Here is a 15,679-nt window from a genome sequence, read left to right as displayed (position 1 = left end):
AAGGCTAGTTGCTGATAAGAGCCAGCTAGGGTCCTGGATTTCAGGGTTCGCCACATCATACAAACCACTAGACCAACATTAGGAGGGCAGAAATCAAAGGGAAGAAACAATTCAAACTTCTTGAAGGAAAGAATTCAACTTTCCTTGAAGCCAGGGAAAAGGAGACCTCAAACACAATAAGTTAAAAAAAAAAAAAAAGGAAGAAAGAAAAGGCAGAGAAATACTGCACAAATGAAGGAATAAAGTAGAAACACAGAAGTCCAAAAAAGTGAAGAGGAAATAGGCAAACTACCTGAAAAAGAATTCAGAATAATGATAGTAAAGATGATTAAAAAAAACCAAACGTTGAAAACAAAATGGAGAAAATGCAAGAATCAATTAACAAAGACCTAGAAGAATGACAGAACAAGCATACAGAGACAAACAACACAATTACTGAAATTAAAAATACTATAGAAGGAATCAATAGCAGAATATCTGAAGCAGAAGAACAAATCAGTGAGCTGGAAGATAAAATGGTGGAAATACCTTTTGAAGAGCAGAATAAAGTAAAAAGAATGAGAACTGAGGACAGTCTCAGAGACCTCTGAGGCCATATCAAATGCACCAACATTTGAATTAAAGGGGTCCCAGAAGAAGAAGAGAAAAAGAAAGGATATGAGAAAATTTTTGAAGAGACTATAGTTGAAAATTTCCCCAACATGGAAAAGGAAATAGTCGATCAAGTCCAAGAGGCACAAAGAGTCCCATACAGGATAAACTCAAGGAGAAACATGCCAAGACACATACTAATCAAACTGCTGCTGCTGCTAAGTCACTTCAGTCGTGTCCGACTCTGTGCGACCCCATAGATGGCAGCCCACCAGGCTCCCCCATCCCTGGGATTCTCCAGGCAAGAACACTGGAGTGGGTTGTCATTTCCTTCTCCAATGCATGAAAGTGAAAAGTGAAAGTGAAGTCACTCAGTCGTGTCCAACTCTTAGCGACCCCATGGACTGCAGCCTACCAGGCTCCTCCGCCCATGGAATTTTCCAGGCAAGAGTACTGGAGTGGGTTGCCATTGCCTTCTCCAACTAATCAAACTAACAAAGACTAAACACAAAGAAAGATTATTAAAAGCAGCAAGGGAGAAGCAACAAGTAACATACAAGGGAAACCCCATATGCTTAACAGCTGATCTTTCAGCAGAAACTTTGCAGGCCAGAAGGGAATGGCAAGATATATTTAAAGTACTGAAAGGGAAAAAACTACAACCAAGATTACTGTACCTACAAAGGATCTCATTCAAAACTGATGGAGAAATAAAAAGCTTTTCAGACAAGCAAAAGTCTAGAGAATTCAGTACCACCAAACTAGCTTTACAACAAATGTTAAAGGGACTTATATAGTCAAGAAATACAAGAGAAGAAAAAAGATCTACAAAATCAACCCCAAACAATTAAGAAAATGGCAATAGAAACATATATATTAATAATTATTTTAAATATAAATGGATTAAATGCTCCAACCAAAAGACACAAACTGGCTGAATGGATACAAAAACAAGACCCATATATATGCTGTCTACAAGAAACCCACTTCAGACCTCAAGACACATATAGACTGAAAATGAGAGGATGGAAAAATATATCCCATGCAAATGGGAAGCAAAAGAAAGCTGGAGTAGCAATCCTCATACCAGACATAATAGACATTAAAATAAAGAATATTACAAGAGATAAGGGAGTTCACTAGATAATGATCAAGGGATCAATCCAAGAGGAAGACATAACAATTGGAAATATCTGTGCACCAAACATAGGAGCATCTCAATGCATAAGACAAACACTAACAGACATAAAAGGAGAAATTGACAGTAACACAATAATAGGAGGAGACTTTAGTCCACTCATCAATAGACAGATCATCAAATCAGAAAATTAATACAGAAACACAAGTCTTAAATGATACATTAGATGAGCTGGATCTCATTGATATCTTCAGGACATTCCATCCAAATGCAGAAGAATACACCTTCTTCTCAAGTGCAAATGGAATATTCTCCAGGATAGACCATATCATGGGTCACCAATCAAGCCTCAGTAAATTTAAGAAAATTGAAATCATATCAAGCATCTTCTCTGACCACAATGCTGTGAGACTAGATATCAATTACAAGAAAAAAAAAGTAAGAAACACAAACACATGGAGATTAAACAACACGTTTATAACCAACAGGTTACTGAAGAAATCAAAAGGGAAATCAAAAAATTTCTAGAAACAAATGACAATGAAAACACAACTCAAAACCTATGGGATGCTGCAAAAGCAGTCCTAAGAGGGAAGTTTATAGCAATACAATCCTACCTCAAGAAACAAGAAAAACTTCAAATAGACAACCTAACTTTACACCTAAAAAACTGGAAAAAGAAGAAAACAACAACAACAACAAAAAACCTACCAAAATCAGAAGAAGGAAATAAATCATAAAGATCCAGGCAGAAATAAATGAAAAAGAGATGAAAGAAACAATAGTAAAGATTAATAAAACTAAAAGCTGGTTATTTGAGAAGATAAACAAAATTGACAGACCTTTAGCCAGACTCATCAAGAAAAAAAGAGAAAAGAATCAAGTCAACAAAATTAGAAATGAAAAAGGAGAGGTTACAACAGACAATGCAGAAATACAAAGGATTATAAGAGGCAATTATGAACAACTATATGGCAATAAAATAAACTGGAAGAAATGGACAGATTCTTAGAAAAGTTCAATCTTTCAAGACTGAACCAGAAAGAAATAGAAATTATGAACAACCCAATTACAAGCACTGAAATTGAAGCTGTAATCAAAAATCTCCCCAAAAACAAAAACCCAGGACAAGATGGCTTCAAGGAGAATTCTATCAAACATTTAGAGAAGAGATAACGCCTATCCTTCTAAAACTCTTTCATAAAATTTCAGAGGAAGGAACACTTCCAAACTCATTTCACAAGGCCACCATCACTCTGATACCAAAACCAAAGACAACACAAAAAAAGAAAACTACAGGCCAATATCACTGATGAACATAGATGCAAAAATCATCAACAAAATTTTGGCAAACAGAATTCAACAACCCATCAGAAAGCTCATACACCATGATCAAGTTGGGTTTATTCCAGGGATGCAAGGACTCTTCAATATACACAAATAAATCAATGTGATATGCCATATTAACAAATCAAAAAATAAAAACCATATGATAATCTCATTAGATGCCAGAAAAGCCTTTGACATTTATGATTAAAACTCTTCAAAAAATGGGTGTAGAAGGAACCTACCTCAACATAGCAAAGGCCATATATGATAAGCCTTCAGCAAACATTATTCTCAATGGTGAAAAACTGAAAGCATTCCCCTAAGATCAGAAACAAGACAAGGGTGTCCACTTTTACCACTATTACTCAACATAGTTCTGGAAGTCTTTAGCTACAACAATCAGAGAAGAAAAAGAAATAAAAGGAATCCAGATCGGAAAAGACTAAGTAAAGCTCTCACTGTTTGCAGATGAGATGATACTGTAAATAGAAAACCCTAAAGATAGTACCAGAAAATTACTAGAGCTAATCAGTGAATTTAGCAAAGTTGTAGGAGAAGGCAATGGCAACCCACTCCAATATTCTTGCCTAGAGAATCTTGTGGTTGGAGGAGCCTGGTGGGCTGCTGTCCATAGGGTCGCACAGAGTCAAACACAGCTGAAGCGACTTAGTATGCATGCATGCATTGGAGAAGGAAATGGAAACCCACTCCAGTATTCTTGTCTGGAGAGTCCCAGGGACAGAGGAGTCTGGTGGGCTGCCATCTATGGGGTCACAGACAGTCGGACACGACTGAAGTGACTTAGCAGCAGCAGCAGAATACAAAGCCAATAGACAGAAATCACTTGCATTTCTATATACTCACAATGAATATATTTGAAAGAGAAATTAAGGAATCAATCCCATTCACCATTGAAACAAAAAGAATTAAATATCTAGGAATAAACTTACCTAAGGAAACAAAAGAACTGTACACAGAAAATTATAAGACACTAATGAAAGAAATCAAAGATGACATAAACAAATGGAGAGATAGTCCATGTTCCTGGGTAGGAAGAATCAATATTGTGAGAATGACTATACTACCAAATGCAATCTACAGATTCAATGTGATCCCTTACAAATTACCAATGGCATTTTTCATAGAACTAGAACAAAAAATTCACAGTTCATATGGAAACACAAAAGACCCTGAATAGCCAAAGCAGTCTTGAGAAAGAAGAATGGAACTGGAGGAATTAACCTTCCTGACTTCAAATTATACTACAAAGCTACAATCATCAAGACAGTATGGTACTGGCGCAAAAACAGAAATATAGACCAATGGAACAAGATAGAAAGCCCAGAAATAAAGCCATACACCTATGGGTACCTCATTTTTTACAAAGGAGGCAAGAATATACAATGGGGCAAAGACAGCCTCTTCAATAAATGGTGCTGGGGAAACCAGACAGCTACATGTGAAAGAATGAAATTAGAATACCTCCTAACACCATACACAAATATAAACTCAAAATGGATTAAAGACCTAAATATAAGACCAGAAGCTATAAAACTCTTAGAGGAAAACATAGGCAGAACACTCGATGACATAAATCAAAGCAAGATCCTCTATGACCCACCTCCTAGAGTAACAGAAATAAAAACAAAAGTAAACAAGTGGGACCTGGTTAAAAATAAAGTTTTTGCACAGCAGAGAAAACTATAAGCAAGGTGAAAAGACAACCCTCAGAATGGGAGAAAATAATAGCAAATGAAACAATTGACAAAGGATTAATTTCCAAAATATACAAGCAGCTCATGCAATTCAATATCAGAAAAACAAACAACCCAATCAAAAATTGGGAATAAGGCTTAAACAGACATTTCTCCAAAGAAAACATATGGATGGCTAACAAACACATGAAAAGATGTTCAACATCACTCATTATTAGAGAAGTGCAAATCAAAACTACATGAGATATCACCTCACACCAGTCAGAATGGCCATCATCAAAAAGTCTGCAAACAATAAATGCTGGAGAGGGTGTGGAGAAAAGGGAGCACTCTTGCACTGTTGGTGGGAATGTAAATTGATACAGGCACTATGGAAGACGGTATGGAGATTCCTTTAAAAACTAGAAAAAAACTACCATATGACCCAGCAATTCCACTCCTAGGCACATACCCTGAGGAAACAAAAATTGAAAGAGACACATGTATCCCATTGTTCATTGCAGCACTATTTACAATAGCTAGAACATGGAAGCAACGTAGATGTCCATCGACAGATGAATGGATAAAAAAGTTGTGGTACATAGACACAATGGAATATTACTCAGCCATAAAAAGGAATGCCTTTGAGTCAATTCTAATGAGGTGGGTGAACTTAGAACCTATTATACAGAGTGAAGTGAGTCAGAAAGAGAAAGATAAGTATCATATTCTAATGCATATATATGTAATCTAGAAAAATGGTACTGAAGAATTTATTCACAGGGCAACAGTGGAGAAACAGACATAGAGAATAGACGTATGGACATGGGGAGAGGGGAGGAGAGAGTGAGATGTATGGGAAGAGTAACATGGAAACTTACATTACCATATGTAAAATAGATAGCCAATGGGAATTTGCTCTATGTCTCAGGAAACTCAAACAGGTGCTCCATATCAACCTATAGGAGTGGGATAGGGAGGGAGACGGGAGGGAGGTTCAAAAGGGAAGGAATATATGTATACCTATGGCTGATTCATGCTGAGGTTTGACAGAAAACAGCAAAATTCTGTAAAGCAATCATCTTTCAATAAAAGATAAATTAATTTTAAAAAATAACCAAACACACATTCATCCTTTGTTTGCACTCTGAGTTCTGCTAGTTACCACAGGAAGAAAATGGGGGAAGTGGGTTTTTTCAGTAACATGCATCAGGGTGCCACCCTTACAGAACTAAGCAATCTAGTCTGGGAAAAAATACTCGTCAGTATCTAGGAAACAAGTATAGCAACCAGATAGCACATAATTAAAGCATCCCATTTCTCTGTGCAGGTCATTTAAGAAATGTGGGAGAAACACTAAATGCTGGTATAAAAACTTTGGAAAATTATTTGGCCACATCTTCTGTAATCTTTATCCCTATCTATAGTTATCTATGTATATTTTTTGCTGTGTGTGTGTGTAATTTCACTCCTAGAGATATTCCCAAGAGAAATGAGTACCCATATACACCAATAGGTACGTATGGATAAATAGATTGGGGCATATTCATGGAATGGAATCCTAGATACTAATGAAAAAGGACAAAACACAGCTACATGCCCCAACATGGATAAATCTAATAGACAACAATTAACAAAAGAAGAGCAATTGAAAAGACAACAGATAGTATGAGTCTATTTATATAAAGTTCAAGAACAGACAAAAATAATCTGTGGTGGTGGAAATCAGGAGATGGGTTAATTCCAGGGCTGGGAGGATGGTACTGACCAGAAGGGAGCATTGGAGAATATTCTGAGGGGCTGAAAAGATTTCCATATCTTGACTGGCCTCCACCTGGAGAGGGGAGAACACTTCCTGAGACACTAGCGCGCTATACTCTCTCTTTGCCTGACAAAGAATAAATCTACTCTTTCTTTGTCCTTCAAAACTCTGTCTCCATATCTCATTTCAGCATTGTGTACAGAAAACCAATATTTTGGCATCAGTGATGATCTTACGAGTGTGTACTAATCTACAAACTCATCGAGTTGTATACATTCATTATGCACAGCATTTTTGTATGTAAAAAATTAATTAAAAGAAAAGAAAATAGAAATAGCCTTCTATGAATGAAAGGCATTGATCTGGTCTCTGATGGAAGGAAGTAAGATTCAGGTGGAGAACATAGCATGATCAAGTTGTTGTTGGGCATATGTTGGGGCCGAGAGGTGAATGCAGAGAGAAAGGCCATAGTGAGACATTCAGCATATCACAAACTTGGGCCTCCATCTGGAAGAGATCAGCTCAGTGATTTCATAACTTCATCTTTGTAGGGCTTGACTGAAAAGCAGCCTCTAAGTAAAAGCTAATGTGCAGACATCATATTTCTTAGAAAAGCAGAAGAAAGGAGACTTCTTTCTTCTGATTCTTCTCCACCTCTCCCCCCAAATTTGCAAGTTTATTTTGGTCAGAAATATCAGATCAGAATGGAAACTAACACCCTAATATTCCTGGCCCTGTTTGGACTTTGAACTCCCAACCTGGCAGGGTTGTTGGTCCATGAACTAAATTCTGAATATTAGCCCTGATGCCCACTTACTCATCATGCTCCTTTATGTGTCAAGACTCAATTAATCTCTCCAGAATCATCTGAAATCACATACCCTTCAAGAAACCACTTATTGTGGATTATCAAAAACACTTAATTGAAAAGATATACCCTAAAGGTGCTATGCACCCTAAAGTTCATAGCATTATGACTATTGCTAAGATATGGAAGTAACTTGAGTGTCCATCAACAGAGGAATGGAAAAAAGATGTGGTATGTGCATATATATATATATATATATTTGTTGTGGTTGTTGAGTTGCTCAGTCTTGTCTGATTCTTTGTGACCCCATGGACTGCAGCATACCAGATTTCCCTGGCTATCACCATCTCCTGAAGCTTGCTCAAACTAATGTCCATTGAGTCAGTGATGCCATCCAACCATCTCATCCTCTGTCGTCCCCTTCTCAGGGTTGTTTCCAATGAGACTCTCAAGAGTCTTCTCCAACACCACAATTAAAAAGCATCAGTTCTTCAGCACTCAACCTTCTTTATGGTCCAACTCTCACATCCATACATGACTACTGGAAAAACCATAGCTTTGACTATATGGACCTTGGCCAGAAAAGTAATGTCTCTGATTTTTAATATCCTATCTGGGTCTATCATAGCTTTTCTTCCAAGAAGCAAGCGTCTTTTAATTTCACGGCTGCAGTCACCATCTGCAGTAATTTTGGAGACCAAAAAAATGAAGTCTATCATTGTTTCCCCATCTATTTGTCATGAAGTGATGGGACTAGATGCCATGATCTTCATTTTTTGAATGTTGAATTTTAAACCAGCTTTTTCACTCTCCTGTTTCACTTTTATCAAGAGGTTCTTTAGTTCCTCTTCACTTTCTGCCATAAGGGTGGTGTCATCTGCATATTCTGAGGTTACTGATATTTCTCCCAACCATCTTGATTCCAGCTTGTGCTTCCTCCAGCCCAGTGTTTCTCATGATGTACTCTGCTTTGAAGTTAAATAAGCAGGGTGACAATATACAGCCTTGATGTACTCCTTTCCCAATTTGGAACCAGTTCATTGTTCCATGTCTGGTCCTAACTGTTGCTTCTTATATGCAGATACAGATTTCTCAAGAGGCAGGTCAGGTGGTCTGGTATTCTCATCTCTTTAAGAACAGTTTGTTGTGATCCACACAGTCAAAGGCTTTGGCATAGTCATTAAAGCAGAATTAGTTGTTTTTCTGGAATGCTCTTGCTCTTTGGATGATCCAGCAGATGTTGGCAATTTGATCTCTGATTCCTCTGCCTTTTCTAAATCCAGCTTGAGCATATGGAAGTTCACAGTTCATGTACTGTTGAAGCCTGGCTTGGAGAATTTTGAGCACTACTTTGCCAGCGTGTGAGATGAATGCAATTGTGCAGTATTTTGAGCATTCTTTGGCATTGCCTTTCTTTGGGACTGGAATGAAAACTGACCTTTTCCAGTCCTGTGGCCACTGTTGAGTTTTTCAAATTTTCTGGCATATTGAGTGCAGCATTTTAGCAGCAGCATCTTTTAGGATTTGAAATAGCTCAGCTGGAATTCCATCACCTCCACTAGCTTTGTTTGTCGTGATGCTTCCTAAGACCCACTTGACTTTGCTCCACAATGTCCTGCTATAGGTGAGTCATCACACCATCATTGTTATCTGGGTCATGAAGATCTTTTTTGTATAGTGCTTCTGTATATTCTTGCCACATCTTCTTAATAGCTTCTGCTTCTCTTAGGTCCATACCATTTCTGTCCTTTATTGTGCCCATCTTTGCATGAAATGTTCCCTTGGTATCTCTAATTTTCTTGAAGAGATCTCTAGTCTTTCCCATTCTATTGTTTTCCTCTATTTCTTTGCAATGATCACTTAGGAAGGCTTTCTTATCTCCCATGCATGGATATCTTTCCTTTTCTCCTTTACCTTTCACTTCTCTTCTTTTTTCAGCTATTTGTAAGGCCTCCTCAGACAACCATTTTGCCTTTTGCATTTCTTTTTCTTGGGGAAGGTTTAGATCACCACCTCCTGTACAATGTTACAAACCTCCACCTATAGTTCTTCAGACACTCTATCAGATCTAATTCCTTGAATCTATTTATCACTTCCACTGTATAATCATAAGGAATTTGATTTAGGTGATAGCTGAATGGCCCAGTGGTTTTCCCCTTTTTTCTTCAATTTGGCAATAAGGAGTTCATGATCTGAGCCACAGTCAGCTCCCAGTCTTTTTTTTTTTTTTTTTTTTTGCTTATTGTATAGACTTTCTCCATCTTTGGCTGCAAAGAATATAATCAATCTGATTTCGGTATTTACCATCTGGTGATGTCCATGTGTAGAGTTGTTCCTTGTGTTGTTGGAGGGTGTATATATCCACACACACACAATGGAATGCTACTAAACCACAGAAAAGAATGAAAATTTGCCATTTGCAGCAACATGGATGTACGTGGAGGGCATTAGGCTAAGTGAAATAAGTCAGACAGAGAAAGACAAAAACTGTATGATATCACTTAGAGGTGGGATCTAAGAAATATAAGAAATGGGTGAATATATATAACAAAAAAGAAGCTGACTCACAGATGTAGAGTATAAATTAGTGGTTACCAGTGGGGAGGAGGAGAAATGTTAGGATGGGGAGTGGGAGGTGAGACAGTGTTTTGGCTAACACATTTGGATGGTACTTCTAGCACCTAGTGGGTGGAATTTACAGCTGACTCCCACAGCAAAGAATAATCCAACTCCAATGTCAATAATCCCAAGATAAAGAAAAAAATATGCAGAGTATAATTAAAATTTTCTAACATTAGTAGGAGCTCTGAGCATAGAGATTAGATGCAGCTTTTATTTTCTTCTTTTTTAAATCCAGGTTTTCTAAGATTTCTATAAGAAATGTACTTTAAGATTTTTAAACATTATTTTATTACGAAAACCTGCCAAGCTGCAAGAATTTTACAGTGGACGCCCATGTACCTGAGAGAGGCTGGGACCTGGGGCCGTCTGTTGCAGTGGTTACACCTGGACAGACATCGCCCTGAACCACAAAATGCAAAGAAACTACAGGGGACTAAAAATAACTTCACACTTTCACAGCTGGGGGCAAATTATAAACCAGTTGCCATTTCTGGTGTGGGAGCAAACTGAGGGTCCTGCACATGGACCTGCAATCTTCAGCAAATGTTTTACTTGTGTTTACAGTGTATCTCCATGTCTGCATTGCCCTCTCCCTCCATGGGCTGTGGTCCATGGGGTTGCAAACAGTTGGACATGACTGAACCACTAACGCATTCACATTCACATTCATTCATTCATCTTATTTTTTTAAACGCATTTCAGAGTAAGTTGAAGCCTTCAGTAAACTGTCTCTGTTTCTGTATTTAAAAGAAAAAAGAAAAAATTGCTATTCTTTTCATTTGCACATTACAATACTAGAAGACCATCCCATGGTAGCTGTTACAAAACCCCCAATTCTCCTAGATAAAAGACAATATAAGTTCCCATTTTTGCTTTCATTTTTGTCGTGATGGCTTAAAGTCTGTTTTTGCCTTGGAGTGGTAAGTCTTTAAAATATTTTATTCTCTTTTAAGAAAAGCAAATATTGTGTATTAATATGTATATATGGAATCTAGAAAAAAAGATACTGATGAACCTATCTGCAGGGCAGGAATAGAGACACAGACAGAGAATGGACTTGTGGACACAGTGGAGGGAGGTGGGGGCAAGAAGAAGGTGTGATGAATTGAGAGAGTAGCATTGAAAGATACATTGCTGCTGCTGCTGCTAAGTCGCTTCAGTCGTGTCCGACTCTGTGCGACCCCATAGACGGCAGCCCACCAGGCTCCGCTGTCCCTGGGATTCTCCAGGCAAGAATACTGGAGTGGGTTGCCATTTCCTTCTCCAGTGCATGAAAAGGAAAAGTGAAAGTGAAGTCGCTCAGTCATGTCCGACTGTTAGCGACCCCATGGACTGTAGCCTACCAGGCTCCTCCGTCCGTGGGATTTTCCAGGCAAGAGTACTGGAGTGGGTTGCCATTGCCTTCTCCAGAAAGATACATTACCCTGTATAAAATAGATAGCTAGTGTGGAGCTGCTGTATAACACAGAGAGTGCAACTCAGTGCTCTGTGACAACTTTGAGGGGTAGACTGGGGTGGGGGGTAGTGGGGGTGAGGCTCAAGAGACAGGTGACACATGTATACTTTTGGCTGACTCACCTTGTTGTATGGCCGAAACCAACCCAACATCATAAAGCAATTATCCTAAACAGACATAGAGAATAGACATATGGACACGGGGAGAGGGTGAGATGTATGGAAAGAGTAACATGGAAACTTACATTACCATATGTAAAATAGCCAACAGGAATTTGCTGTATGGCTCAGGAAACTAGAACAGGGGCTCTGTATCAACTTAGAGGGGTAGGGTTGGGAGGGGGTTTCAGAAGGGAGGGGATATATGTATACCTATGACTGATTCATGTTGAGATTTGACAGAAAACAACGAAATTTTGTAAAGCAATTATCCTTCAATAAAAAAAAGTATTTTATTTTTAAAAAGCAATTATCCTCCAATTAAAAATAAATTTTAAAATAAATAATATTTTTTTTTTTAATATTTTATTCTCTTTAAGTAGAAACAGCAAGAACACTTCACCTCTCACACTCCATCTTGTTTTTAACGTTGTGGCTTGGGCAGGGGTCATCGACTTGGTTTGCTCTTTTAAACCATGGCTGAGATATGTCTCCTATGGAAATACCTGGAGGAATTAAGATGAGGCACTTTCAACATGATTTCACCGAGCAATGGGGCTCTTCAAAGCTTGCAATCTCTTATATTCCGTCGTACAAGGATAGGATCAAAGTGAGCTTCTGGGGTGGTTGTTGTGCTGTGCTCAGTCGTGTCCTACTCTTTGCGACTCCATGGAGAGAGGAGCCTGGCGAGCTACAGTCCACCGGATTTTTCAGGCGCGAATACTGGAGCGGGTTGCAGTTTCCTTCTCCAGGAGATCTTTGCCACCTCGTCTCCTGCGACTCCTGCATTGGCAGGCAGATTCTTTACCACTGAGCCAACTGGGAAATACTTGCAAAACATGAATCTCATGTAAGAATGGATTCTTTCGTGTCAGGGCCAGACTTTTGACATGGAAAGCTGTCCCGTGCTCGTTTTTCTTCCTGAAACTGATTTGAATTCTTCCGAATCTATTTGCTTAGCGAGTCAAAATTTCCGCCCGGGTCTCATCTTGGTGTTTCTTGGCTCAGAACAGACAGCTGAGATGCGTGTGGACGGCGCCCCCTGGTGGTCACATGTGGATGGGACAAAGCATGCAAAGGGCTCGTAACACTGCAACGTTTCTCTTTCAATCTGAAGGTCCCATGACAGGAACTGAAAATTGATAAGGATCCTTCGTCTGTTCCAGAGAGATCACATTTGCTTCCTACCCCTAATTTTGGAAGCCCCAACCTGTATTGTATAAAACATATTTAAATTGTTCCTCATTCCATGCTATGTGGGTTTGGTTTTGTTTTATGGGGGTTTTTGCTAAAAATACCAAGAGGATTTCTAGAATTATTGCCCAGGATAAACTCATTTCATTGTCCAAGCCTTACCATTTTTTCGGTTTTTTGGCCGCACTGGGCAGCTCGCAGGATCTTTGTTTCTGGATCAGGGTTCGAACTCAGCCGCTCGGCAGTGAAAGCGTGAAATCCTAACCACTGTACTGCCAGAGAATTCCCCAACTCCTGTGACTTTTATCAAACATTTGTGGAGTCAGAAAACCTAACTTATGTATTATTTTCAAATAGAACAGACTGCTAATGAATATCAAATTCAAGAAGTGATGAAGTCATATCACTCTACCTATATACCTACAAAATGCATTCAGTCAGTTCAGTTGCTCAGTCGTGTCTGACTCTTTGCAACCCCATGAACCGCAGCACGCCAGGCCTCCCTGTCCATCACCAACTCCTGGAGTCCACTCAAATGCAAATGGCATTAAAGTGAACATTTATTCATCAATATTATTCAGCTTTCTAAGTTTTTCCCTGTTTTACCCATTTTTTTCCTTGAAGTCTCAAAAATATTTTCATGGATCTGTGAACATTTGTTTACCCTGATCAACATACTTTTAACTCTCAATGGTCACTAGTTGGGTGTGCCCAATGTGTTTGGGGAAACTAAGTATACAAGAGCTATTTGGGGGAAAAAAGCAAAGTCAGCCTCGATAGATTCAGGTCACTGGAGTATTTAAAAAATTAAACTCCCCTTTTGTTTTCTCTCCCAGGACTTTCTTGCTTAATTTTCTTCCTGAATATTCCTAACTCATCATTCCAAGGTATGTGGGTGATGGGCAGAATGAATCTGGAATCGTTTGTATAGTTTGTGTTTCTGTAGATGCTTCAAGTTTGTTGATTTTTTTTTTTTTGAACCACACCCCAAGGCATGTGGGACCTTAGTTCCCTGACCAGAGATCGAACCCACAGCTCCTGCATTGGAAGGTGAAATCTTAACCACTGGACCACCAGGGAAGTCCCTATAGATGTTTCTTTACAAAGCAGTTTGGGGATAAGCAGAACAAGTTTTGATCTCCCCAAATTCAGACTTAAAAAGAGAAATATGGAAATGGTAAGCATTTGCTTAAATTCATGTAACTCTCCAAGTAATTCTAGCCCTCAGTTTTTCCCACCACACTAAACTTATGACACTTAAAAAGAAATAGCTTGGGGCTTCCCTGGTGGCTCAGATGGTAAAAAGAAATAGCTTTATTGTCTTATTCTTACTGTGTAACTGAGGCTATTTACACAGAGAATCCACAAAAATCAGGAGAACAATTATGTAGAAATAATAAAGAGAAAACCATTCTTTTTATTATGGTACATATATATGCTCTTCCTACATATATATATATATATATATATATATATATATATATATATATATTCATACACCTAGGTCTCCAGCATGGCAGGCAGATTCTTTACCACTGAGCCACCATGGAAGCTCTCAAGACATAAGAGCCACAGTAAAAAGAGTCATCATCTTTTATTATTTCTATATAACTTTTGTGGGTTCTTTGTGTAGATAGCCTGTGTATGTTAAATAGTATGTACATAAATATGAATATGTATTTACACACATAAAGAGATACAGATATAGACTGAGATTTGATAAATGCAGATGTGACTTTGTATGTATTATTTTACCAAATATGGTCACAGTTTATAGTGTTTTACAATATGCTTTTATTTCACCTAGTATATACTGAATATCTCTTCTTGTCAATCAGACATAGCATTTCATTTTGTTAATATACCACAGTTTATTAGTCCATTATCCTGTTGGTGGACACCTGACTCCCTGATGGTTGACTATGATGAATAGGGCTGCTGTGAACATTCTTGTACAAGTCTTTCTGTGGATGTATTTCATTTTGGGAGGGGATTTTCTTGGGGAAATTCCTCTAAGAGGAATCACTGGGTCATAGGATAACCAAATACATAGAATTATTTTCTTCATCTTGCAAATGATAAAATGAAAGCAAAAAAAGCAATCAAGCCTGGGGAATTGCAAGTTAAAAATCACAATGAGATTTGCTTCTTGGTCCAATGGTTAAAACTCTATGTTTCCACTGAAGGGGTTATAGGTTCAATTCCTGGTTGGGAAACTAAGATCCCACATACCTCAAGGTGTGGTCAAAAAATAAATGCAATAAATCACAATGAGATAATTGTTATTAACCTGCCAGGATGGCTAAAATTTAAGAAGCACACAGTACCAAATGTTGGCAGAGATGTGTAGCAATCAGAAGTCTCATAGATTGCTGTTGGTGTTTAGTCGCTAAGTCATGTCTGACTCTTTGTGACCCCACGGACTGCAGCACATCAGGTTCCTGTCCTTCACTGTCTCCCAGAATTTGCTCAAACTCATGTCCACTGAGTCAGTGGTGCCATCCAATAATCTCATCCTCCATCGCCCCCTTCTCCTCCTGCCTTCAATCTTTTCCAGCATCAGGGTCTTTCCAGTGAGTTGGCTCTTGGCATCAGGTGGCCAAAGGATTGGAACTTCAGCTTCAGCATCAGTCCTTCCAATGAATATTCTTTCTTTAGGATTAACTGGTTTGATCTCCTTGCTGTCCAAGGGACTCTCAAGGGTCTTCTCCAGCACATAGATTGTTACTCCAGCACATAGATTGTTTACCTCTATGGTTAAAGTGGTGACTCCAGCACATAGATTGTTTATCTCTATGGTTAAAGTGGTGACTCCAGCACATAGATTGTTTACCTTTATGGATAAAGTGGTTAGGACTCCCTGCTTCCTCTGCTTAGAGCACAGGTTCAATCCCTGTTCTCGGAACTAAGATCCCATACCCTGGGCC

This window comes from Giraffa tippelskirchi, chromosome 6, assembly GCF_054371585.1.
Source record: "Giraffa tippelskirchi isolate mGirTip1 chromosome 6, T2T-mGirTip1v1.2.pri, whole genome shotgun sequence".
NCBI lineage: Eukaryota > Metazoa > Chordata > Mammalia > Artiodactyla > Giraffidae > Giraffa > Giraffa tippelskirchi.
This window is presented reverse-complemented; position numbering follows the sequence as displayed.